General features: G+C 46.4%; 1 long non-coding RNA gene across 1 annotated transcript in view; it reads right to left on the reverse strand.

The window, feature by feature from the left end:
• LOC120040141 overlaps positions 1–19102 on the reverse strand; it is a 32127-nt gene extending 13025 nt beyond the window's left edge. Inside the window, exon 1 of the long non-coding RNA XR_005475576.1 lies at positions 18862–19102. This is a non-coding gene — a long non-coding RNA (uncharacterized LOC120040141). The remainder of the gene's footprint in view (positions 1–18861) is intronic.
• Positions 19103–26483: the final 7381 nt, after the last annotated feature.

Consider the following 26483-nt stretch of genomic DNA (forward strand, 5'->3'; position numbering starts at 1 on the left):
TGCCCATTTAGGCAACCACAAAGCACATTATTATGTTGTTGTTGTTGTTACGAAACAGGGACAGAGTTAGGAACAGGGACAGGGACAGAGTTAGGAACAGGGACAGAGACAGAGTTAGGAACAGGGACAGAGTTAGGAACAGGGACAGGGACAGAGTTAGGAACAGGGACAGGGACAGAGTTAGGAACAGGGACAGGGACAGAGTTAGGAACAGGGACAGGGACAGAGTTAGGAACAGGGACAGAGTTAGGAACAGGGACAGAGACAGAGTTAGGAACAGGGACAGAGTTAGGAACAGGGACAGGGACAGAGTTAGGAACAGGGACAGGGACAGAGTTAGGAACAGGGACAGAGACGGAGTTAGGAACAGGGACAGAGACGGAGTTAGGAACAGGGACAGGGACAGAGTTAGGAACAGGGACAGGGACAGAGTTAGGAACAGGGGCAGGGACAGAGTTAGGAACAGGGACAGGGACAGAGTTAGGAACAGGGACAGGGACAGAGTTAGGAACAGGGACAGGGACAGAGTTAGGAACAGGGACAGGGACAGAGTTAGGAACAGGGACAGGGACAGAGTTAGGAACAGGGACAGGGACAGAGTTAGGAACAGGGACAGGGACAGAGTTAGGAACAGGGACAGGGACAGAGTTAGGAACAGGGGCAGGGACAGAGTTAGGAACAGGGACAGAGTTAGGAACAGGGACAGGGACAGAGTTAGGAACAGGGACAGGGACAGAGTTAGGAACAGGGACAGGGACAGAGTTAGGAACAGGGACAGGGACAGAGTTAGGAACAGGGACAGAGTTAGGAACAGGGACAGAGTTAGGAACAGGGACAGAGTTAGGAACAGGGACAGGGACAGAGTTAGGAACAGGGACAGGGACAGAGTTAGGGACAGGGACAGGGACAGAGTTAGGAACAGGGACAGGGACAGAGTTAGGAACAGGGACAGGGACAGAGTTAGGAACAGGGACAGAGTTAGGAACAGGGGCAGGGACAGAGTTAGGAACAGGGACAGAGACGGAGTGAGCAGTAAACCGTTTTTAATTTCCTGATTCTCCCCCGGGGCACTGAGAGAGATGGGTCTCCATAACATCTGCTAATATTTCATGCTAGAGGGAGAGGAGAGGAGGATATTGTATTTCTGTCCTCTGAGTGTGCTTTTCCAATCAATATCCCCCGCTCTTATCTAACCCATCTCAGCGCTGGAGAACTCTCCTCTCAGCCCAACCGGGGCTACGTACCAAATTGCAGCCTTTTCTCTAACAAAGAGGCCCATGGGCTTTGGTCAAAAGTAGTGCACTATATAGGGAATAGGGCGTTGGTCAAAAGTAGTGCACGATATAGGGAATAGGGCTCTGGTCTAAAGTAGTGCACTATATAGGGAATAGGGCCCTGGTCTAAAGTAGTGCACTATGTAGGGAATAGGGCTCTGGTCTAAAGTAGTGCACTATGTAGGGAATAGGGCTCTGGTCTAAAGTAGTGCAATATATAGGGAATAGGGCTCTGGTCTATAGTAGTGCACTATGTAGGGAATAGGGCTCTGGTCTATAGTAGTGCAATATATAGGGAATAGGGCTCTGGTCTATAGTAGTGCAATATATAGGGAATAGGGCTCTGGTCTATAGTAGTGCACTATATAGGGAATAGGGCTCTGGTCTATAGTAGTGCACTATGTAGGGAATAGGGCTCTGGTCTATAGTAGTGCAATATATAGGGAATAGGGCTCTGGTCTATAGTAGTGCAATATATAGGGAATAGGGCTCTGGTCTATAGTAGTGCACTATATAGGGAATAGGGCTCTGGTCTAAAGTAGTGCACTATATAGGGAATAGGGCTCTGGTCTAAAGTAGTGCACTATATAGGGAATAGGGCTCTGGTCTAAAGTAGTGCACTATATAGGGAATAGGGCCCTGGTCTATAGTAGTGCACTATATAGGGAATAGGGCTCTGGTCTAAAGTAGTGCACTATATAGGGAATAGGGCTCTGGTCTAAAGTAGTGCACTATATAGGGAATAGGGCTCTGGTCTAAAGTAGTGCACTATATAGGGAATAGGGCTCTGGTCTAAAGTAGTGCACTATATAGGGAATAGGGCTCTGGTCTAAAGTAGTGCACTATATAGGGAATAGGGCTCTGGTCTAAAGTAGTGCACTATATAGGGAATAGGGCCCTGGTCTAAAGTAGTGCACTATATAGGGAATAGGGCCCTGGTCTAAAGTAGTGCACTATATAGGGAATAGGGCTCTGGTCTAAAGTAGTGCACTATATAGGAAATAGGGCTCTGGTCTAAAGTAGTGCACTATATAGGGAATAGGGCTCTGGTCTAAAGTAGTGCACTATATAGGGAATAGGGCTCTGGTCTAAAGTAGTGCACTATATAGGGAATAGGGCTCTGGTCTAAAGTAGTGCACTATATAGGGAATAGGGCTCTGGTCTAAAGTAGTGCACTATATAGGGAATAGGGTGCCATTAGAGACGCAATACGTATTTCTACGAAGTAGCTACTGAGTCATAAGAGAAAGATGTGGTAATTTTATACAGGCGAGAGGGCCTATACTTTACACATTTAGTGGATATACTATCTTTTAAAGGTCCCAAAATAGAATGGTGGTTTGGTTTTCCTCTCCCCAACACATTATACTCTATGTGCTGTTGCCCACAGCAGGAGGTATATGTATGCTAGGTATGAGTCTTAATAAAGACATGGAGCTGGGCATAATTTGACGCCAGATACTGTCTATATTATATAAATGCATATACACAACATGTGGACACCTGCTCGTCGAACATTTCATGTCAAAAACATGGTCATTAATATGGAGTTGGTCCCCCCTTTGCTGCTATAACAGCCTCCACTCTTCTGGGAAGGCTTTCCACTAGATGTTGGAACATTGCTGCTATAACAGCCTCCACTCTTCTGGGAAGGCTTTCCACTAGATGTTGGAACATTGCTGCTATAACAGCCTCCACTCTTCTGGGAAGGCTTTCCACTAGATGTTGGAACATTGCTGCTATAACAGCCTCCACTCTTCTGGGAAGGCTTTCCACTAGATGTTGGAACATTGCTGCTATAACAGCCTCCACTCTTCTGGGAAGGCTTTCCACTGAATGTTGGAACATTGCTGCTATAACAGCCTCCACTCTTCTGGAAAGGCTTTCCACTGAATGTTGGAACATTGCTGCTATAACAGCCTCCACTCTTCTGGAAAGGCTTTCCACTGAATGTTGGAACATTGCTGCTATAACAGCCTCCACTCTTCTGGGAAGGCTTTCCACTAGATGTTGGAACATTGCTGCGGGGGACTTGCTTCCATTCAGCCACAAGAGCATTAGTGAGGTCGGACACTGATGTTGGGTGATTAGACCCAACTCGCAGTCGGCGTTCCAATTTATCCCAAAGCTGTTCGATGCGGTTGAGGTCAGCGGTCTGTGCAGGCCAGTCAAGTTCTTCCACACCAATCTCGACAAACCAGTTGGCACTATGCATTGGGGCAGGTAGTGTTCTCCTGCCATCCGACAAACCAGACTTGTCCGTTGGACTACCAGAGAACGTGTTTCCACTGCTCCAGAGTCTAATGGCAGTGAGCTTTACACAACTCTCCAGCCGACGTTTGGCAATGTGCATGGTGATCTTATGCTTGTGTGAGGCTGCTCGGGCCATGGAAACCCATTTCATGAAGCTCCCGACAAACAGTTCTTGTGCTGATGTTGCTTCCAGAGGCAGTTCGGAACTCGGTAGTGAGTGTTGCAACCGAGGACAGACGATTTTTACGCACTATGTGCTTCAGCACTCCGCGATCCCGTTCTGTGAGCTTGTATGGTCTACCACTTCACGGCTGAGCCGTTGTTGCTCCTAGAAGTTTCCAAGTTGACCGGGGCAAATTTGACGCACTGACTTGTTGGAAAGGTGGCATCCTATGATGGTGCCACGTTCAAAGTTACTGAGCTCTTCAGTATGGGCCATTCTACTTCCAATGGTTGTCTATGGAGATTGCATGGCAGTGTGCTCGAAATATCCTAATCCACTACTTTTCTATATAGATCTCATTTTACAGGGTTTAGTGGGACAACTGATTTTGGTCCTACGAGCTGCCAAGTCATTCTGGTCACCCTTACACTTTATCATATCTTATGTTGCAAATTCTAAGTACATATTTGAAAGTTCTGAATGCTATGCTCCACAGTGGAGATCTGAATGCTATGCTCCACAGTGGAAATCTGAATGCTATGCTCCACAGTGGAAATCTGAATGCTATGCTCCACAGTGGAAATCTGAATGCTATGCTCCACAGTGGAGATCTGAATGCTATGCTCCACAGTGGAGATCTGAATGCTATGCTCCACAGTGGAGATCTGAATGCTATGCTCCACAGTGGAGATCTGAATGCTATGCTCCACAGTGGAGATCTGAATGCTATGCTCCACAGTGGAGATCTGAATGCTATGCTCCACAGTGGAGATCTGCATGTTATGCTCCACAGTGGAGATCTGCATGCTATGCTCCACAGTGGAGATCTGAATGCTATGCTCTACAGTGGAGATCTGCATGTTATGCTCCACAGTGGAGATCTGCATGCTATGCTCCACAGTGGAGATCTGAATGCTATGCTCCACAGTGGAGATCTGAATGTTATGCTCCACAGTGGAGATCTGAATGCTATGCTCCACAGTGGAGATCTGAATGCTATGCTCCACAGTGGAGATCTGAATGTTATGCTCCACAGTGGAGATCTGAATGTTATGCTCCACAGTGGAGATCTGAATGCTATGCTCCACAGTGGAGATCTGAATGCTATGCTCCACAGTGGAGATCTGAATGTTATGCTCCACAGTGGAGATCTGAATGTTATGCTCCACAGTGGAGATCTGCATGTTATGCTCCACAGTGGAGATCTGAATGCTATGCTCCACAGTGGAGATCTGAATGTTATGCTCCACAGTGGAGATCTGAATGTTATGCTCCACAGTGGAGATCTGAATGTTATGCTCCACAGTGGAGATCTGAATGCTATGCTCCGCAGTGGAGATCTGAATGTTATGCTCCGCAGTGGAGATCTGAATGCTATGCTCCGCAGTGGAGATCTGAATGCTATGCTCCACAGTGGAGATCTGAATGTTATGCTCCACAGTGGAGATCTGAATGCTATGCTCCACAGTGGAGATCTGAATGTTATGCTCCGCAGTGGAGATCTGAATGCTATGCTCCACAGTGGAGATCTGAATGTTATGCTCCACAGTGGAGATCTGAATGCTATGCTCCACAGTGGAGATCTGAATGTTATGCTCCACAGTGGAGATCTGCATGCTATGCTCCACAGTGGAGATCTGCATGCTATGCTCCACAGTGGAGATCTGCATGCTATGCTCCACAGTGGAGATCTGAATGTTATGCTCCACAGTGGAGATCTGAATGTTATGCTCCACAGTGGAGATCTGAATGTTGTGCTCCACAGTGGAGGTCTGAATGTTATGCCCCACAGTGGAGATCTGAATGTTATGCTCCACAGTGGAGATCTGAATGCTATGCTCCACAGTGGAGATCTGAATGTTATGCTCCACAGTGGAGATCTGAATGTTATGCTCCACAGTGGAGATCTGAATGCTATGCTCCGCAGTGGAGATCTGAATGTTATGCTCCGCAGTGGAGATCTGAATGCTATGCTCCGCAGTGGAGATCTGAATGCTATGCTCCACAGTGGAGATCTGAATGTTATGCTCCACAGTGGAGATCTGAATGTTATGCTCCACAGTGGAGATCTGAATGTTATGCTCCGCAGTGGAGATCTGAATGCTATGCTCCACAGTGGAGATCTGAATGTTATGCTCCACAGTGGAGATCTGAATGCTATGCTCCACAGTGGAGATCTGAATGTTATGCTCCACAGTGGAGATCTGCATGCTATGCTCCACAGTGGAGATCTGCATGCTATGCTCCACAGTGGAGATCTGCATGCTATGCTCCACAGTGGAGATCTGAATGTTATGCTCCACAGTGGAGATCTGAATGTTATGCTCCACAGTGGAGATCTGAATGTTGTGCTCCACAGTGGAGGTCTGAATGTTATGCCCCACAGTGGAGATCTGAATGTTATGCTCCACAGTGGAGATCTGAATGCTATGCTCCACAGTGGAGATCTGAATGTTATGCTCCACAGTGGAGATCTGAATGTTATGCTCCACAGTGGAGATCTGAATGCTATGCTCCGCAGTGGAGATCTGAATGTTATGCTCCGCAGTGGAGATCTGAATGCTATGCTCCGCAGTGGAGATCTGAATGCTATGCTCCACAGTGGAGATCTGAATGTTATGCTCCACAGTGGAGATCTGAATGCTATGCTCCACAGTGGAGATCTGAATGTTATGCTCCGCAGTGGAGATCTGAATGCTATGCTCCACAGTGGAGATCTGAATGTTATGCTCCACAGTGGAGATCTGAATGCTATGCTCCACAGTGGAGATCTGAATGTTATGCTCCACAGTGGAGATCTGCATGCTATGCTCCACAGTGGAGATCTGCATGCTATGCTCCACAGTGGAGATCTGCATGCTATGCTCCACAGTGGAGATCTGAATGTTATGCTCCACAGTGGAGATCTGAATGTTATGCTCCACAGTGGAGATCTGAATGTTGTGCTCCACAGTGGAGGTCTGAATGTTATGCCCCACAGTGGAGATCTGAATGTTATGCTCCACAGTGGAGATCTGAATGCTATGCTCCACAGTGGAGATCTGAATGTTATGCTCCACAGTGGAGATCTGAATGCTATGCTCCACAGTGGAGATCTGAATGCTATGCTCCACAGTGGAGATCTGAATGCTATGCTCCACAGTGGAGATCTGAATGCTATGCTCCACAGTGGAGATCTGAACGTTATGCTCCACAGTAGAGATGAAGCCAGCCCAAAAGGTTAGCAAACAGAATCTAATTTCCACACAGATGTTTGCTATATCAATAACTGCTGATATCCACATATCTCCAAACTGCAGTTGGTTATCTGAATGAGATTGGACGGCTATGTTCAACCTGGTGGGTTGGTTATCTGAATGAGATTGGACGGCTATATTCAACCTGGCGGGTTGGTTATCTGAATGAGATTGGACGGCTATATTCAACCTGGCGGGTTGGTTATCTGAATGAGATTGGACGGCTATGTTTAACATGGTGGGTTGGTTATCTGAATGAGATTGGACGGCTATATTCAACCTGGTGGGTTGGTTATCTGAATGAGATTGGACGGCTATATTCAACCTGGTGGGTTGGTTATCTGAATGAGATTGGACGGCTATATTCAACCTGGTGGGTTGGTTATCTAAATGAGATTGGACGGCTATATTCAACCTGGTGGGTTGAAATAAATAGAGCTGCTAAAGATCATGTTGACCCTGAGATCGGTGTGTGTGTGTGTGTGTGTGTGTGTGTGTGTGTGTGTGTGTTTGTGTGTGTACAAAGCAGCAGAATGGAAATGACTTGTAGATTATGTTAAACTGATAGGATTCAGTCTCCATGCAACAACTCCTGTACTTCTGCTAGTTCTTTGGGCTCTAAAGCCAGGTTACTGTAAAACACTTGACAACTACTGAAGTAAAAAAGGCCTTTGTGTATATATATACACATTTGATTGATTGTTGACTCCTCCCTCCCTGCCTGTGGCCGTGTTCGAGAGCATCAAAACCGTGATGCATCATGGTTAAATTATGACTGAATGATTAACCTACAAGGTGATTTGTAGATTAGTCAGTCTTGCCTTTAATGCCTGTCCTCCAGTGATTTGTTAAAAACTTTTACAGTCAAGTACACATCCTAAAACGGTAAAATAATGTTTTGCACAAAAATGGCGATATGAAAATCTGCACACAGCCCAACCTTAATTTCAATTAGTAAACACATAAAAAATCCTATGCAAAGTTACACCTCACTTTTCTAGTAGTACGGAGGACCCGGCAAGCCAGCCTAATCCCTATAATGTAAACTCCAACAGAAATAACTTAATGTATAACTTCAAATTAAACCAAAACCGTTTGCACTCATGACTACTGGTATCAAATTTTTAGTCAACTTACAAGCAAATACTTTATGAATTTACTGGTCCAAATCACCTTGCAACTAGCCTTCTAACGTTAGCCCCGACTAGCCTGCTAACGTTAGCCCCGACTAGCCTTCAAACGTTAGCCCCGACTAGCCTTCAAACGTTAGCCCCGACTAGCCTGCTAACGTTAGCCCCGACTAGCCTGCTAACGTTAGCCCGGACTAGCCTGCTAACGTTAGCCCCGACTAGCCTGCTAACCTAACAATGTTATGTTAGCACTACATGAATCAGCCAGTTGCTATCAACACCTAGCTTACAGCTACATTAAAGTAAACCAAAGTTTTGGAAATAGATAACTAGCCAGTTATTAAATGTTGTTAGCTATATGTATTAACCTGGCCAGCCTAGTCAACCATGGTCGGAAAGCTAGAGCCCAACTACTAGAGACCAGCAAGAACACAACTAAAACATAACCACACATCAAAGCAAAGAAGAGCAGATTTACAGATTGATGGCTATGGCCCATCCAATGGTAAAACGTTTACAACGCATGCAGGCCAAGTTAGCTACCAAAGCCAGGGGAGGCTGGCGCTACACCACCAATGGAGAATCAGGGAAATCCCAAAAAAGATAGATTCCAGATGTCCGTCAGCTAGCGCGCTAGCACAAAGCGAAGGTGGGAAAAGTGCCAAAACTCCTGTAGCCTACTTCACAGATAACATGCCCGAAAAGTTGACAAAACAAAAAGGAGAACTGACGAGGTACTACACAATTAGAGCAGGTGAGATTTTCTTCTTTAGTTTTGAGCCCATGGCAAGAAGGCACCAGAGCCTGCCATGCTAATGGGTTCCCACTAGATAACACAGCCACAAAGTCTGTGAAGAGCATGCTGAATGGCCAAATCTGCTTCTTGTTTACATCACACTTCCTGTGATTTGTGTATTGTTGCTCACCACCGCCAACACTTGGTCTGGGATGTAATTACATGCTAGCGTGGCTAGCCTACGAACTCGGTAGCACAGAGTAGATCCTCCATATGACGTTGAGAAATGGTGCTTTGTGGGTAGTTTAGAAGTTATCCGGAAATAAGTTAATAAATATGTAACAACCCCCAAAACATAACTATGTTTGTACTTATAGGTAATCAGATCTAACAACAGCTAAGTTACTAAGTCTTTGACCACACTGTGTTGTTACATTGGTGAGGAAAAACTCGTGCTTCCTACCCTTTAAGTAAATCAGGTGTTAAATGAGGTGAAAAGGAGACTGTTTTAAAGTGGCACTCCAGTTTCCTAGTAACAGTAACTATCAGGTATTCAAACCCTATCCTTTTCCCCACCCATACGTATTCCCCAGGGTGTTGCTGTAAAAGACAATGTATAAAATGAAAGAATGAACTGATTTGATTGTTACGCAATGGGATTAAAAACAAGTTCTCAGCTAATTTATCTGGTCAAATCAGGCCATTTAATGGTAGCAAGTTCATCCTCTGATTTCTAAACACAGTCAGTCGAGCTTCAACAAAGAAAAAACACTTTCACTTGATGTCTCAATTAAGTACTGAAGAATTATTATTCTTTTTTAAAGTTTTTTTTTTTTTAATGAGTGAGAACGTTTTGAGAAGTAGTTGTGGACCTTGTCTTTATCCTCTAAAGTCTTACTTTAACAGCTACAAGCTACTACAAAGAAAACCACTTTCAGTTAATGCCTCGATTTTAAGAACAAACTAGAACAAAGCCTAGGCCTAAACGTTCAGCTGATGGCTCAATTAAGAACCAGATAATTATCCTCCTCCAGTAAAAACCCTTTCTAATCAGTGGAGGATCACATAGTGACAGCAGACATGGAGGAGCTGCCATCTAAACGCAAACTATTTAAAATATATATATATATATATATATATATATATATACACACTGCTCAAAAAAATAAAGGGAACACTGAAAACAACACAATGTAACTCCAAGTCAATCACACTTCTGTGAAATCAAACTGTCCACTTAGGAAGCAACACTGATTGACAATAAATTTCACATGCTGTTGTGCAAATGGAATAGACAAAAGGTGGAAATTATAGGCAATTAGCAAGACACCCCCAATAAAGGACTGGTTCTGCAGGTGGTGACCACAGACCACTTCTCAGTTCCTATGCTTCCTGGCTGATGTTTTGGTCACTTTTGAATGCTGGCGGTGCTTTCACTCTAGTGGTAGCATGAGACGGAGTCTACAACCCACACAAGTGGCTCAGGTAGTGCAGCTCGTCCAGGATGGCACATCAATGCGAGCTGTGGCAAGAAGGTTTGCTGTGTCTGTCAGTGTAGTGTCCAGAGCATGGAGGCGCTACCAGGAGACAGGCCAGTACATCAGGAGACGTGGAGGAGGCTTGGTCGCAAATGGGTCTTCCAAATGGACAATGACCCCAAGCATACTTCCAAAGTTGTGGCAAAATGGCTTAAGGACAACAAAGTCAAGGTATTGGAGTGGCCATCACAAAGCCCTGACCTCAGGCCTATAGAAAATTTGTGGGCAAAATTGAAAAAGCATGTGCGAGCAAGGAGGCCTAAAAACCTGACTCAGTTACACCAGCTCTGTCAGGAGGAATGGGCCAAAATTCACCCAACTTATTGTGGGAAGCTTGTGGAAGGCTACCCAAAACATTTGACCCAAGTTAAACATTTAAAGGCAATGCTACATAGTGCACTACTTTAGACCAGGGCCCTATTCTCTATATAGTGCACTACTTTAGACCAGGACCCTATTCCCTATATAGTGCTCTACTATAGACCAGGGCCCTATTCCCTATATATTGCACTACTTTAGACCAGGGCCCTATTCCCTATATAGTGCACTACTATAGACCAGACCTCTATTCCACTATATAGTGCTCTACTATAGACCAGAGCCCTATTCCCTATATAGTGCACTACTTTAGACCAGGGCCCTATTCCCTAAACCACTCCTCAGTAAAAAGCACATGACGGGGCTCGGACTGTTAGACGGGGCTCGGACTGTTAGACGGGGCTCGGACTGTTAGACGGGGCTCGGACTGTTAGACGGGGCTCGGACGGCACAGCATGGTAGAGATAACACACAGAGGACATAGAAGGCACAGCATGGTAGAGATAACACACAGAGGACATAGAAGGCACAGCATGGTAGAGATAACCCACAGAGGACATAGAAGGCACAGCATGGTAGAGATAACACACAGAGGACATAGAAGGCACAGCATGGTAGAGATAACACACAGAGGACATAGAAGGCACAGCATGGTAGAGATAACCCACAGAGGACATAGAAGGCACAGCATGGTAGAGATAACACACAGCGGACATAGAAGGCACAGCATGGTAGAGATAACCCACAGAGGACATAGAAGGCACAGCATGGTAGAGATAGCACACAGAGGACATAGAAGGCACAGCATGGTAGAGATAACCCACAGAGGACATAGAAGGCACAGCATGGTAGAGATAACACACAGAGGACATAGAAGGCACAGCATGGTAGAGATAACACACAGAGGACATAGAAGGCACAGCATGGTAGAGATAACACACAGAGGACATAGAAGGCACAGCATGGTAGAGATAACACACAGAGGACATAGAAGGCACAGCATGGTAGAGATAACCCACAGAGGACATAGAAGGCACAGCATGGTAGAGATAACCCACAGAGGACATAGAAGGCACAGCATGGTAGAGATAACACACAGCGGACATAGAAGGCACAGCATGGTAGAGATAACACACAGCGGACATAGAAGGCACAGCATGGTAGAGATAACACACAGCGGACATAGAAGGCACAGCATGGTAGAGATAACACACAGCGGACATAGAAGGCACAGCATGGTAGAGATAACACACAGCGGACATAGAAGGCACAGCATGGTAGAGATAACACACAGAGGACATAGAAGGCACAGCATGGTAGAGATAACACACAGAGGACATAGAAGGCACAGCATGGTAGAGATAACACACAGAGGACATAGAAGGCACAGCATGGTAGAGATAACCCACAGAGGACATAGAAGGCACAGCATGGTAGAGATAACCCACAGAGGACATAGAAGGCACAGCATGGTAGAGATAACACACAGAGGACATAGAAGGCACAGTATGGTAGAGATAACCCACAGAGGACATAGAAGGTACAGCATGGTAGAGATAACCCACAGAGGACATAGAAGGCACAGCATGGTAGAGATAACACACAGAGGACATAGAAGGCACAGCATGGTAGAGATAACCCACAGAGGACATAGAAGGTACAGCATGGTAGAGATAACCCACAGAGGACATAGAAGGCACAGTATGTGGGTACGTGCGGGTGTATTGTGATGGAAGGTGGGGTGTGTTTGTGAGTTGTAAGAAAATATAGGATATACATTTTAAAATATATTATAAATATAGTCTATTTATTTATTGTCCTATCGTGATGGAACAGTCCCCAACCCGATATACCCTAGACACCCACCTGAGAGACCCATACACTAAGGAGAAGTCCTATCTGTTTTTATGGGCCCTACTGTGAGTAGTCTATACGCAGCCAAGACAGAAAGATAAATGCGATCAGAGACCTACTAAAGCAGCACTGCCCCTTTAAGAGTCTGAGCCCGTCTGGCAGGGCTGGTCCCACCGAGCCCTCTGATAGGACAGCATAATATACAAGGACATTCTCCAAGCTGCTAATGAGAACCTTGACAACCTTGTAGCTAAGACGGTGGGGATTCCAGCGGGGTGCCCCCCCCCCACCCAGGCAGTGGCAGTTCTGGCAACACTAGCTGCAGTAACCCATGGAGAAGGGGGGGGGTTACACTCGGACATTCAGAGAGGGGGCATATTATTGACAAAATCAAAGGTCTGACTGCACGGAGACGCTTGGGAACACGGTCACAACGGGGGACCAAGGGGGTATATCTGACCTCCATCACCTAGGACGTGACAAAGTTCAATTAAATCTCCCCCTTTTTCGGCAATTTTTGCTCAGTTTTGCAGCTGCAACTGTATATGCATTTGTAAATCACGTCCTTTCTTGAGTTGGGCTCTGGGATGAAACAACTGTTGAACATCTGAGCTTATGGTTGTTTGTGGGGGAAAGGGGTTGTGTGTGTGTGTGTGGTGTGGTGTGGTGTGTGTGTGTGTGTGTCCCACATCTGTTGCTAGGGGGGGTAATGATGTTAGGGACAATATAGGATGAATCACAATAATGGTTTACTAAAATAACAAATCGCGTGCCAAAAATGACATTTTTTGTAATGGCAATCCTGGTTATAGGTAACTATCCTGGTTATAGGTAACAATAATTTACATGAACTGCCTACATTATTACACATATTATTAGTTAATTATGGAAATTAAGATACGCAGGATTTTAAATATATATTTTTTAATTAGCTATATAATCCAAATCGAGGTGAGGGAGATGGAAATGCTTTTGGCTGTTGATCTGCTTCTGTTCTGTGGGTGGAACTGTGTGCTCTTTCCCAAGGATGGGTCCCTCAACGGAGCGTTAAAGGAAATCACACTACAAACTATCCCCCTAAGGCACTTAAGGAAATCACCAATGTCATGGATATATTGGAAGTAGTGGATATATGGAGGCTTAAATACCCCTGACCTAGTGAGGTATACAATACCAGTCAAAAGTTTGGACACACCAACTCATTCAAGGGTTTTTCTTTATTTTTTACTATTTTCTACATTGTAGAATAATAGTGAAGACATCAAAACTATTAAATAACACATATGGAATCATGTAGTCACCAGAAAAGTTTTAAACAAATCAATATATTTTATATTTGAGACTCTTCAAAGTAGCCACCCTTTGCCTTGATGACAGCTTTGCACACTCTTGGCATTCTCTCAACCAGCTTCATGAGGTAGTCACCTGGAATGCATTTCAATTAACAGGTGTGCCTTGTTAAAAGTAAATTAGTGGAATTTCTTTCCTTAATGTGTTTGAGCCAATCAGTTGTGTTGTGACAAGGTAGGGGTGTATACAGAAGATAGCCCTATTTGGTAAAAGACCAAGTCCATATTATGGCAAGAACAGCTCATATAAGCAAAGAGAAACGACAATCCATCATTACTTTAATACATGAAGGTCAGTCAATACGGAACACTTCAAGAACTTTGATAGTTTCTTCAAGTGCAGTCGCAAAAACCATCAAGCGCTATGATGAAACTCTCTCTCATGAGGACCGCTACAGGAAAGGAATACCCAGAGTTCCCTCTGCTGCAGAGGATGAGTTCATTAGAGTTAACTGCACCACAGATTGCAGCCCAAATAAATGCTTCACAGAGTTCAAGTAACAGACACATCTCAACATCAACTGTTTAGAGGAGACTGCATGAATCAGGCCTTCATGGTTGAATTGCTGCAAAGAAAGCACTACTAAAGGACACCAATAAGAAGAAGAGACTTACTTGGGCCAAGAAACACGAGCAATGGACATTAGACCAGTGGAAATCTGTCCTTTGGTCTGATGAGTCCAAATTGGAGATTTTTGGTTCCAACCGCTGTGTCTTTGTGAGACGCAGAGTAGGTGAACAGATGATCTCCGGATGTGTGGTTCCCACTGTGAAGCATGGAGGAGGAGGTGTGATGGTGTGGGGGTGCTTTGCTGGTGACACTGTCAGTGATTTATTTAGAATCCAAGGCACACTTAAACAGCATGGCTACTCCAGCATTATGCAGCGATACGCCATCCCATCTTGTTTGTGCTTAGTGGGTCTATAATTTATTTTTCAACAGGACAATGATGAGTGCTGCATCAGATGACCTGGCCTCCACAATCACCCGACCTCAACCCAATTGAGACAGTTCGGGATGAGTTGGACGGCAGAATGAAGATGAGGCAGCCAACAAGTGCTCAGCATATGTGGGAACTCCTTCAAAACTGTTGGAAAAGCATTCCAGGTGGAGATGGTTGAGAGAACGACAAGACCTTGAAAAGCTAAAAAATAAAATAAAAAACCTTGAATGAGTTGGCGTGTCCAAACTTAACTGGTACTGTATATATTTACAAAATATAATATGGGGGGGGGGGGATCGGAAATGATGCAGACAATTACATTGATGGAAGCTACAACCTATCTGAAATATTAAAGCTGATCTACCCCTTAAATAATAAATCATAATTTAATACCTCCTGTGCAAATACTTTAAAATTAATTACAGATTTCTTGATTTACTAACCGTAATACTAGTACTTTTGTTTCTCATTTTTCAAGCGAACAGACGTTGGCTCTCTGACCTGTGTTTACTGTTTGTCTCTGGGCTGTGTATGTTGGGACAGGAGAGTCACTGGCCTCTGGAACAGCACTGTGACAGTGTAGGCACAGCAGTGTGACCAGAGATCTCAAGAGTAGATCTCAATAGTAGATCTCCAGAGTAGATCTCAAGAGTAGATCTCAAGAGTAGATCTCAAGAGTAGATCTCAAGAGTAGATCTCCAGAGTAGATCTCCAGAGTAGATCTCCAGAGTAGATCTCCAGAGTAGATCTTAAGAGTAGATCTCCAGAGTAGATCTCCAGAGTAGATCTCCAGAGTAGATCTCCAGAGTAGATCTCTGGTCACACACTGCTGTGCCTCAGTAAGTTCCAAATAAAATATCACAATTTATTTTATCGTCTAATCTATCTCGAAATGGGATAAATGAAATCTTTATTTGCCATTCTGATCACTTCAAAGTGATACAAAATAAGTTTACGAGTTATAAGTACAGCAGCTTTGTTTACAAATTGCAGGTCAGATTTCTCCCGAGGCCTATTGATCATGTGCTGCTCGGACCCATCCACTCCTAGAGAAACACATAGGCCTCTTCCCACACATTATAAACTATAGTTGAGTGATATAGAACGAAAGTGTAATTTAGCTGACAAAAGCCATTCATATAACAGTTCATTATATTGGCTCCTTGCTGTCAGTGCGTCTGTCTACACCTTTTTGGGATGTAGTCCGCCATAAAACCTACAGGAGAAGAAGTCTGTCTGTCTGTCTGCCTGCCAATGATTTTTTTTTAAACACCTGCGGGTCTGTAACAAAGTTTCTCTGATGTTACTAGCTTGATTTTCTGAATAAAACTGGACAGTGGAATTGTGGGTGATTTTCATATAGCAAGGCAGAGATTCCTAACTCACGACTAGTGCTAGAATCACACTGCTGTAGACAGTGCCAATGATAATCCAAGAGGAAAATGGTTGTATATTGTTGTCTAGCTCTGTACAAATTTAATTTAATTTTACTGCTGTTACGTTCATTGCTGACTTGTAAATTATATATATATATTTTTTAATTATTATTATTCTACATGGTTGATGTCACTAGAAGAGGCCTTCTGGTTGATCTGGATCAAAAGGGTGGCTGGAACCAGTAGTTGCTGAACAACTCTCAGGTAGCCTAGACTAGAGCATGTTATGACGTCTTGCCTAAGTTTTGTTTTGTTTGACCCGATAAAACAAATTTAAAAAATGTAAACAAAATGAGGAAACTGACACTTACTGAAATCTGGCTTTAACCAGGTTTCCATCCAACCTTTTAATGCGTGTATAAAGTATATGTCGGATTAAAAAGTCATAAATCCTGATAGAAACAGAACATTTTGTCAGTAAACTTTACAAATGTCAACAAAAACAAAATACGCTAGACAAGACCTCTTTGTGTCTGGAAAATGGAATAAAATGCAAAATAATTACTTAAAAATCATACAATGTGATTTTCTGGATTTTTGTTTTAGATTCCGTCTCTCACAGTTGAAGTGTACCTATGATAAAAAAATTACAGACCTCTACATGCTTTGTAAGTAGGAAAACCTGCAAAATCGGCAGTGTATCAAATACTTGTTCTCCCCACTGTACGTGACAAACGCCGTCCGTGTTTCAAACGTGTCTTAGCAGCATTCATAATGTGATGTAACGAGGGTAGAAAGGGTTGACAAGCAGAGCCGGGTACAAATATCCTGTGCTTTATCATTTGGCCATAGGGGCATATAGACATAGGTGCAAAATGCAATCTTGTTAATTTATTATATCAGATATAAAAAATGGACAGACTAGCTCAAATTATTACAAATCATTGAAATTGACAAATTATACTTTAATTAAAAAATATACTTCATGATACTTTAATTAAAAAATAAAATTAAAAAATTAAAATAAAAAAAGTGGGTGGTGAAATTGTATTGTTTATTTGGTACATGGGAATTTAACTGCAAAATGTATTTTTATGTGCACTACGTCAAGCACAACCTCTTATCAACAAGTCAAATTGGATGGAAAACACACATCTCACGTGGATTGTAGAATATTCACACGGAAATCTGTCGTAGATTGGATGGAAACCCAGCTATTGAAACAAACAGTGCAACATCACCAAATGGCTGGAGGCAGCAAACAGCTGTGATTTACAACCCGATAGTAATATGTCGGAATAATCAATAAACGCTTTGGTGAATTATATTAAACCATGCATCTCTTCTTACTCGACGTCATGGAAAAACCTCGTCATAAAAGGCGGTTTCGTAGCATTTTTCTGACAGATATAATTCTCAGTTTGTTTCATATATAGCTAGGTAGTTCCACTTTAAGAGATATTAATTATGTATGGAGTGGCAGTAAGGCAACCTCACCAGACTCCACAGAGGAGAGAGAATCACAGAGGTCATAGTGAGGGAGGGAGAGAGAGGGAGGGAGAGGGAGAGGGAGGGAGAGAGGGAGGGAAGGAGGGAGGGGGCAGAGAGAGAGGAGGGAGAGGAGGGAGGGGGCAGAGAGAGAGAGAGGGGGGGCAGAGAGAGAGAGAGAGAGAGAGAGAGAGAGAGAGAGAGAGAGAGAGAGAGAGAGGGGGGCAGAGAGAGAGAGAGAGAGAGGGGGGCAGAGAGAGAGAGAGAGAGAGGGGGCAGAGAGAGAGAGAGAGAGAGAGAGAGAGAGAGAGAGAGAGAGAGAGAGAGAGAGAGAGGGAGGGGGCCAGGGAGAGAGAGGGAGAGAGAGGGAGGGGGGCAGGGAGAGAGAGGGAGAGAGAGGGAGGGAGGGAGGGAGGGAGGGGGACAGAGAGGGGGAGGGGGGCAGAGAGGGGAGGGAGGGAGGGAGGGAGGGGGGCAGAGAGGGGGGCAGAGAGTGAGGGAGGGGGCAGAGAGGGAGGGAGGGGGGCAGAGAGGGAGGGAGGGGGGCAGAGAGGGGGGCAGAGAGGGAGGGAGGGGGCAGAGAGAGAGAGGGAGAGAGAGGGAGGGGGCCAGGGAGAGAGAGTGAGAGAGAGGGAGGGAGGGAGGGAGGGGGACAGAGAGGGGGAGGGGGCAGAGAGGGGAGGGGGGGGGGCAGAGAGGGGAGGGAGGGAGGGAGGGAGGGGGGCAGAGAGGGGAGGCAGAGAGTGAGGGAGGGGGCAGAGAGGGAGGGAGGGGGGCAGAGAGGGGGGCAGAGAGGGAGGGAGGGGGCAGAGAGAGAGAGGGAGAGAGAGGGAGGGGGCCAGGGAGGGAGGGAGGGAGGGGGACAGAGAGGGGAAGGGAGGGAGGGAGACAGAGGGAGACAGAGAGGGGGACAGAGAGGGGGACAGAGAGGGGGACAGAGAGGGGGACAGAGAGGGGGACAGAGAAGGAGGGAGGGAGAGAGGGGGGCAGAGAGGGAGAGAGAGAGGGGGGCAGAGAGAGAGAGAGAGAGAGAGAGAGAGGGGGGGGGGCAGAGAGAGAGAGAGGGAGAGAGGCAGGGAGAGAGAGGGAGAGAGAGGGAGGGGGGCAGGGAGAGAGAGGGAGGCAGAGAGAGGGGGCAGAGAGAAAGACACCACACATTGCTTCAGCATCAATAACACTAATAAAACAGAGAGATGTGTTACCTGTGTGAGAACATCTAGTTGAGCCACTATGTGTTCCAGAGTGCTGGCCAGACCAGCAGGCACCATGCCTTCTCTCTGGGTCTGTGTCTGGGGCTGGGTGCATGTCTGCTGGACAGAGGAGGGCCTGGCCTTGGGGGCCCTGGCGGTCTGGGTGGGTCTGGAAGACAGGCTCCGGGTGACGCTACCACTCCTACTCCTCACCTCCGTACGTAAGCCCCGCCCCTGGCCGTTACACAGCTCTGACTCAGACGACTCCTTGAGAGGACAAGACCATATCAACATGTGGGTGTCCAATAACTAGGATATCTATGGCCAGAGGTTTTACCTGACTATGTGAACTAACCAGTAAACTATGGGTCCTGAATATGACTAAGGACCAGAACATCTCTTTCGCTACCATCCCTCTTCCTCAGAATAATTTCCCCTCGACTCCTGTTCAACATCTGGTAAACAGGTGCCCTGCAACAAGGCCCTCCTCTCTCTCCCTTCAAGGTGTGTAAATATTGACTTGTGTGGTCAGGGAGAAGTGATGCTGCTCCCTGTGCCTGTCCACGTACACCCACTTTGTGTTGAGAGAGAGAGACGAGAGAGACGAGAGAAAGAGAGGAGAGACGAGACGAGGAGTGGAGGAGAGAAAGAGAGAGTGAGACACGAGAGAGAGAGACACGAGAGAGAGAGAGAGAGAGAGAGAGAGAGAGAGAGAGAGAGAGAGAGAGAGAGAGACGAGAGAAAGAGACGAGAGGAGGAGAGGAGAGAAGAGAGAAAGAGAGACACAAGAGAGAGAGAGACACGAGAGAGCGAGAGAGAGAGACAAGAGAGAGAGAGACGAGAGAAAGAGACGAGAGACGAGAGAAAGAGAGGAGAGACGAGAGGAGGAGAGGAGAGACGAGAGAAAGAGAGGAGAGACAAGAGGAGGAGAGACGAGAGAAAGAGAGACACGAGAGAGAGAGAGAGAGAGAGAGAGAGACGAGAGAAAGAGAGGCGAGGGGAGGAGTGGAGTGGAGAGACGGAGAGGAGGAGAGTTTCAATTGTGTCGTATGTACAGGATACTCATGCTATACACCGTTCAAACAAATGCTACTTACAAGTTCCTTCTGGAAGAAGCAACAAGAATAATAAATAACAATAAAGATAAGAATACCAACATAAAGTAAATGTCTCAGTAGAATAGAATAAATATATGAGCATCAGTATAATAGAGGAAGGCACAGTTTATAGTCCAATATTTACACGTGTTTTGGGGAGAGTGGATTGGGGGGGTATTAAATTGTGCAGTATTTAGCAATCATAAGTCTGGTAGCAACAGTTGTGATGTGTTTGTAGCATGAATGTACAGCTCTGGAAAAAAATTAAGAGACCACTCTAAAATGATCAGTTTCTCTGGTTTTACTATTTATAAGTATGTTTTTAGAGTAAAATGAACATTTTTGATTTATTTTATAAACTACTGACAACATTTCTCCCAAATTCCAAATAAAAATATCTTCATTCAGAGAATTTATTTGCAGAAAATGACAACTGGTCAACATAACGACAAAGATGCAGTGTTGTCAGACCTCGAATAATGCAAAGAAAATAAAGTTCAAATTCATTTTTAAACAACACAATACTAATGTTTTAACTTTAAATAACTATTTTTATTTGGAATTTGGGAGAAATGTTGTCAGTAATTTATAGAATAAAACAAAAATGTTAATTTTACCCAAACACATACCTATACACATACCTATAAATAGTAAAACCAGAGAAACTGATCATTTTAGAGTGGCCTCTTAATTTTTTCCAGAGCTGTATGTGTTCTAAGGTCGGAGAATCAGAGCAGGTGGTCAGTCCTGTTAGAATCAGAGCAGGTGGTCAGTCCTGTTAGAATCAGAGCAGGTGGTCAGTCCTGTTTGGGTTAGAATCAGAGCAGGGGGTCAGTCCTGTTAGAATCAGAACAGGTGGTCAGTCCTGTCAGAATCAGAGCAGGTGGTCAGTCCTGTTAGAATCAGAACAGGCGGTCAGTCCTGTTAGAATCAGAGCAGGTGGTCAGTCCTGTTAGAATCAGAGCAGGTGGTCAGTCCTGTTAGAATCAGAGCAGGTGGTCAGTCCTGTTAGAATCAGAGCAGGTGGTCAGTCCTGTTAGAATCAGAGCAGGTGGTCAGTCCTGTTAGAATCAGAGCAGGTGGTCGGTCCTGTTAGAATCAGAGCAGGTGGTCGGTCCTGTTAGAATCAGAGCAGGTGGTCAGTCCTGTTAGAATCAGAGCAGGTGGTCAGTCCTGTTAGAATCAGAGCAGGTGGTCGGTCCTGTTAGAATCAGGGCAGGTGGTCGGTCCTGTTAGAATCAGAGCAGGTGGTCGGTCCTGTCAGAATCAGAGCAGGTGGTCGGTCCTGTTAGAATCAGAGCAGGTGGTCGGTCCTGTTAGAATCAGAGCAGGTGGTCGGTCCTGTTAGAATCAGAGCAGGTGGTCGGTCCTGTTAGAATCAGAGCAGGTGGTCGGTCCTGTTAGAATCAGAGCAGGCGGTCGGTCCTGTTAGAATCAGAGCAGGAGGTCGGTCCTGTTAGAATCAGAGCAGGTGGTCGGTCCTGTTAGAATCAGAGCAGGTGGTCGGTCCTGTCAGAATCAGAGCAGGTGGTCAGTCCTGTTAGAATCAGAGCAGGTGGTCAGTCCTGTTAGAATCAGAGCAGGTGGTCAGTCCTGTTAGAATCAGAGCAGGCGGTCAGTCCTGTTAGAATCAGAGCAGGCGGTCAGTCCTGTCAGAATCAGAGCAGGTGGTCAGTCCTGTTAGAATCAGAGCAGGTGGTCAGTCCTGTTAGAATCAGAGCAGGCGGTCAGTCCTGTTAGAATCAGAGCAGGCGGTCAGTCCTGTTAGAATCAGAGCAGGCGGTCAGTCCTGTTAGAATCAGAGCAGGCGGTCAGTCCTGTTAGAATCAGAGCAGGCGGTCAGTCCTGTTAGAATCAGAGCAGGCGGTCAGTCCTGTTAGAATCAGAGCAGGCGGTCAGTCCTGTTAGAATCAGAGCAGGCGGTCAGTCCTGTTAGAATCAGAGCAGGTGGTCAGTCCTGTTAGAATCAGAGCAGGTGGTCAGTCCTGTTAGAATCAGAGCAGGTGGTCAGTCCTGTTAGAATCAGAGCAGGTGGTCAGTCCTGTTAGAATCAGAGCAGGCGGTCAGTCCTGTTAGAATCAGAGCAGGCGGTCAGTCCTGTTAGAATCAGAGCAGGCGGTCAGTCCTGTTAGAATCAGAGCAGGCGGTCAGTCCTGTTAGAATCAGAGCAGGCGGTCAGTCCTGTTAGAATCAGAGCAGGCGGTCAGTCCTGTTAGAATCAGAGCAGGCGGTCAGTCCTGTTAGAATCAGAGCAGGCGGTCAGTCCTGTTAGAATCAGAGCAGGTGGTCAGTCCTGTTAGAATCAGAGCAGGTGGTCAGTCCTGTTAGAATCAGAGCAGGCGGTCAGTCCTGTTAGAATCAGAGCAGGAGGTCAGTCCTGTTAGAATCAGAGCAGGTGGTCAGTCCTGTTAGAATCAGAGGAGGTGGTCAGTCCTGTTAGAATCAGAGCAGGTGGTCAGTCCTGTTAGAATCAGAGCAGGTGGTCAGTCCTGTTAGAATCAGAGCAGGCGGTCGGTCCTGTTAGAATCAGAGCAGGAGGTCAGTCCTGTTAGAATCAGAGCAGGTGGTCAGTCCTGTCAGAATCAGAGCAGGTGGTCAGTCCTGTTAGAATCAGAGCAGGTGGTCAGTCCTATTAGAATCAGAGCAGGTGGTCGTTCCTGTTAGAATCAGAGCAGGTGGTCAGTCCTGTCAGAATCAGAGCAGGCGGTTAGTCCTGTTAGGGTTAGAATCAGAGCAGGAGGTCAGTCCTGTTAGAATCAGAGCAGGTGGTCAGCCCTGTTAGGGTTAGAATCAGAGCAGGTGGTCAGTCCTGTTAGAATCAGAGCAGGCGGTTAGTCCTGTTAGGGTTAGAATCAGAGCAGGTGGTCAGTCCTGTTAGAATCAGAGCAGGCGGTTAGTCCTGTTAGAATCAGAGCAGGTGGTCAGTCCTGTTAGAATCAGAGCAGGAGGTCAGTCCTGTTAGAATCAGAGCAGGTGGTCAGTCCTGTTAGAATCAGAGCAGGAGGTCAGTCCTGTTAGAATCAGAACAGGTGGTCAGTCCTGTTAGAATCAGAGCAGGCGGTCAGTCCTGTTAGAATCAGAGCAGGAGGTCAGTCCTGTTAGAATCAGAGCAGGTGGTCAGTCCTGTTAGAATCAGAGCAGGTGGTCAGTCCTGTTAGAATCAGAGCAGGAGGTCAGTCCTGTTAGAATCAGAGCAGGCGGTCAGTCCTGTTAGAATCAGAGCAGGAGGTCAGTCCTGTTAGGGTTAGAATCAGAGCAGGAGGTCAGTCCTGTTAGGGTTAGAATCAGAGCAGGTGGTCAGTCCTGTTAGAATCAGAGCAGGAGGTCGGTCCTGTTAGAATCAGAGCAGGCGGTCGGTCCCGTTAGAATCAGAGCAGGCGGTCGGTCCTGTCAGAATCAGAGCAGGCGGTCGGTCCTGTTAGAATCAGAGCAGGCGGTCGGTCCTGTTAGAATCAGAGCAGGTGGTCGGTCCTGTTAGAATCAGAGCAGGTGGTCAGTCCTGTTAGAATCAGAGCAGGTGGTCAGTCCTGTTAGAATCAGAGCAGGTGGTCAGTCCTGTTAGAATCAGGGCAGGTGGTCAGTCCTGTTAGAATCAGAGCAGGTGGTCAGTCCTGTTAGAATCAGAGCAGGTGGTCAGTCCTGTTAGAATCAGAGCAGGTGGTCAGTCCTGTTAGAATCAGAGCAGGTGGTCAGTCCTGTTAGAATCAGAGCAGGAGGTCAGTCCTGTTTGGGTTAGAATCAGAGCAGGGGGTCAGTCCTGTTAGAATCAGAACAGGTGGTCAGTCCTGTTAGAATCAGAACAGGTGGTCAGTCCTGTTAGAATCAGAGCAGGCGGTCAGTCCTGTTAGAATCAGAGCAGGTGGTCAGTCCTGTTAGAATCAGAGCAGGTGGTCAGTCCTGTTAGAATCAGAGCAGGTGGTCAGTCCTGTTAGAATCAGAGCAGGTGGTCAGTCCTGTTAGAATCAGGGCAGGTGGTCAGTCCTGTTAGAATCAGAGCAGGTGGTCAGTCCTGTCAGAATCAGAGCAGGTGGTCAGTCCTGTCAGAATCAGAGCAGGTGGTCAGTCCTGTTAGAATCAGAGCAGGTGGTCGGTCCTGTTAGAATCAGAGCAGGCGGTCGGTCCTGTTAGAATCAGAGCAGGCGGTCGGTCCTGTTAGAATCAGAGCAGGAGGTCAGTCCTGTTAGAATCAGAGCAGGTGGTCAGTCCTGTCAGAATCAGAGCAGGTGGTCAGTCCTGTCAGAATCAGAGCAGGTGGTCAGTCCTGTTAGAATCAGAGCAGGTGGTCAGTCCTGTTAGAATCAGAGCAGGTGGTCAGTCCTGTTAGAATCAGAGCAGGTGGTCAGTCCTGTTAGAATCAGAGCAGGTGGTCAGTCCTGTTAGAATCAGAGCAGGTGGTCAGTCCTGTTAGAATCAGAGCAGGTGGTCAGTCCTGTTAGAATCAGAGCAGGTGGTCAGTCCTGTTAGAATCAGAGCAGGGGGTCAGTCCTGTTAGAATCAGAGCAGGTGGTCAGTCCTGTTAGAATCAGAGCAGGTGGTCAGTCCTGTTAGGGTTAGAATCAGAGCAGGTGGTCAGTCCTGTTAGAATCAGAGCAGGTGGTCAGTCCTGTTAGAATCAGAGCAGGTGGTCAGTCCTGTTAGAATCAGAGCAGGTGGTCAGTCCTGTTAGAATCAGAGCAGGTGGTCAGTCCTGTTAGAATCAGAGCAGGGGGTCAGTCCTGTTAGAATCAGAGCAGGTGGTCAGTCCTGTTAGAATCAGAGCAGGTGGTCAGTCCTGTTAGAATCAGAGCAGGTGGTCAGTCCTGTTAGAATCAGAGCAGGTGGTCAGTCCTGTTAGGGTTAGAATCAGAGCAGGTGGTCAGTCCTGTTAGGGTTAGAATCAGAGCAGGTGGTCAGTCCTGTTAGAATCAGAGCAGGCGGTCAGTCCTGTTAGAATCAGAGCAGGCGGTCAGTCCTGTTAGAATCAGAGCAGGCGGTCAGTCCTGTTAGAATCAGAGCAGGCGGTCAGTCCTGTTAGAATCAGAGCAGGCGGTCAGTCCTGTTAGAATCAGAGCAGGTGGTCAGTCCTGTTAGAATCAGAGCAGGTGGTCAGTCCTGTTAGAATCAGAGCAGGTGGTCAGTCCTGTCAGAATCAGAGCAGGAGGTCAGTCCTGTTAGAATCAGAGCAGGTGGTCAGTCCTGTTAGAATTAGAGCAGGTGGTCAGTCCTGTTAGAATCAGAGCAGGTGGTCAGTCCTGTTAGGGTTAGAATCAGAGCAGGTGGTCAGTCCTGTTAGGGTTAGAATCAGAGCAGGTGGTCAGTCCTGTTAGGGTTAGAATCAGAGCAGGTGGTCAGTCCTGTTAGAATCAGAGCAGGCGGTCAGTCCTGTTAGAATCAGAGCAGGCGGTCAGTCCTGTTAGAATCAGAGCAGGAGGTCAGTCCTGTTAGAATCAGAGCAGGTGGTCAGTCCTGTTAGAATCAGAGCAGGTGGTCAGTCCTGTTAGAATCAGAGGAGGTGGTCAGTCCTGTTAGAATCAGAGCAGGTGGTCAGTCCTGTTAGAATCAGAGCAGGTGGTCAGTCCTGTTAGAATCAGAGCAGGTGGTCAGTCCTGTTAGAATCAGAGCAGGTGGTCAGCCCTGTTAGAATCAGAGCAGGTGGTCAGCCCTGTTAGAATCAGAGCAGGTGGTCAGCCCTGTTAGAATCAGAGCAGGTGGTCAGTCCTGTTAGAATCAGAGCAGGTGGTCAGTCCTGTTAGAATCAGAGCAGGTGGTCGGTCCTGTTAGAATCAGAGCAGGTGGTCAGTCCTGTCAGAATCAGAGCAGGCGGTTAGTCCTGTTAGGGTTAGAATCAGAGCAGGAGGTCAGTCCTGTTAGAATCAGAGCAGGTGGTCAGCCCTGTTAGGGTTAGAATCAGAGCAGGTGGTCAGTCCTGTTAGAATCAGAGCAGGCGGTTAGTCCTGTTAGGGTTAGAATCAGAGCAGGTGGTCAGTCCTGTTAGAATCAGAGCAGGCGGTTAGTCCTGTTAGAATCAGAGCAGGAGGTCAGTCCTGTTAGAATCAGAGCAGGAGGTCAGTCCTGTTAGAATCAGAGCAGGTGGTCAGTCCTGTTAGAATCAGAGCAGGCGGTCAGTCCTGTTAGAATCAGAGCAGGCGGTCAGTCCTGTTAGAATCAGAGCAGGTGGTCAGTCCTGTTAGAATCAGAGCAGGCTGGTTAGTCCTGTTAGGGTTAGAATCAGAGCAGGTGGTCAGTCCTGTTAGAATCAGAGCATGCGTGTTAGTCCTGTTAGAATCAGAGCAGGTGGTCAGTCCTGTTAGAATCAAGCAGGAGGTCCAGTCCTGTTAGAATCAGAGCAGGAGGTCAGTCCTGTAGAATTCAGAGCAGGTGGTCCAGTCCCTGTTAGGAAATCAGAGGCAGGCGGGTCCAGTCCTGTTAGAAATCAGAGCAGGCGGTCAAGTCCTGTTAGATACAGAGGCAGGAGGTCAGTCCCTGTTAGGTTATCAGAGCAGGGAGGTCAGTCCTGTTAGGGTTAGAATCAGAGCAGTGAGGTCAGTCCTGTTAGGG

Source organism: Salvelinus namaycush, unplaced genomic scaffold (assembly GCF_016432855.1).
Source record: "Salvelinus namaycush isolate Seneca unplaced genomic scaffold, SaNama_1.0 Scaffold328, whole genome shotgun sequence".
NCBI lineage: Eukaryota > Metazoa > Chordata > Actinopteri > Salmoniformes > Salmonidae > Salvelinus > Salvelinus namaycush.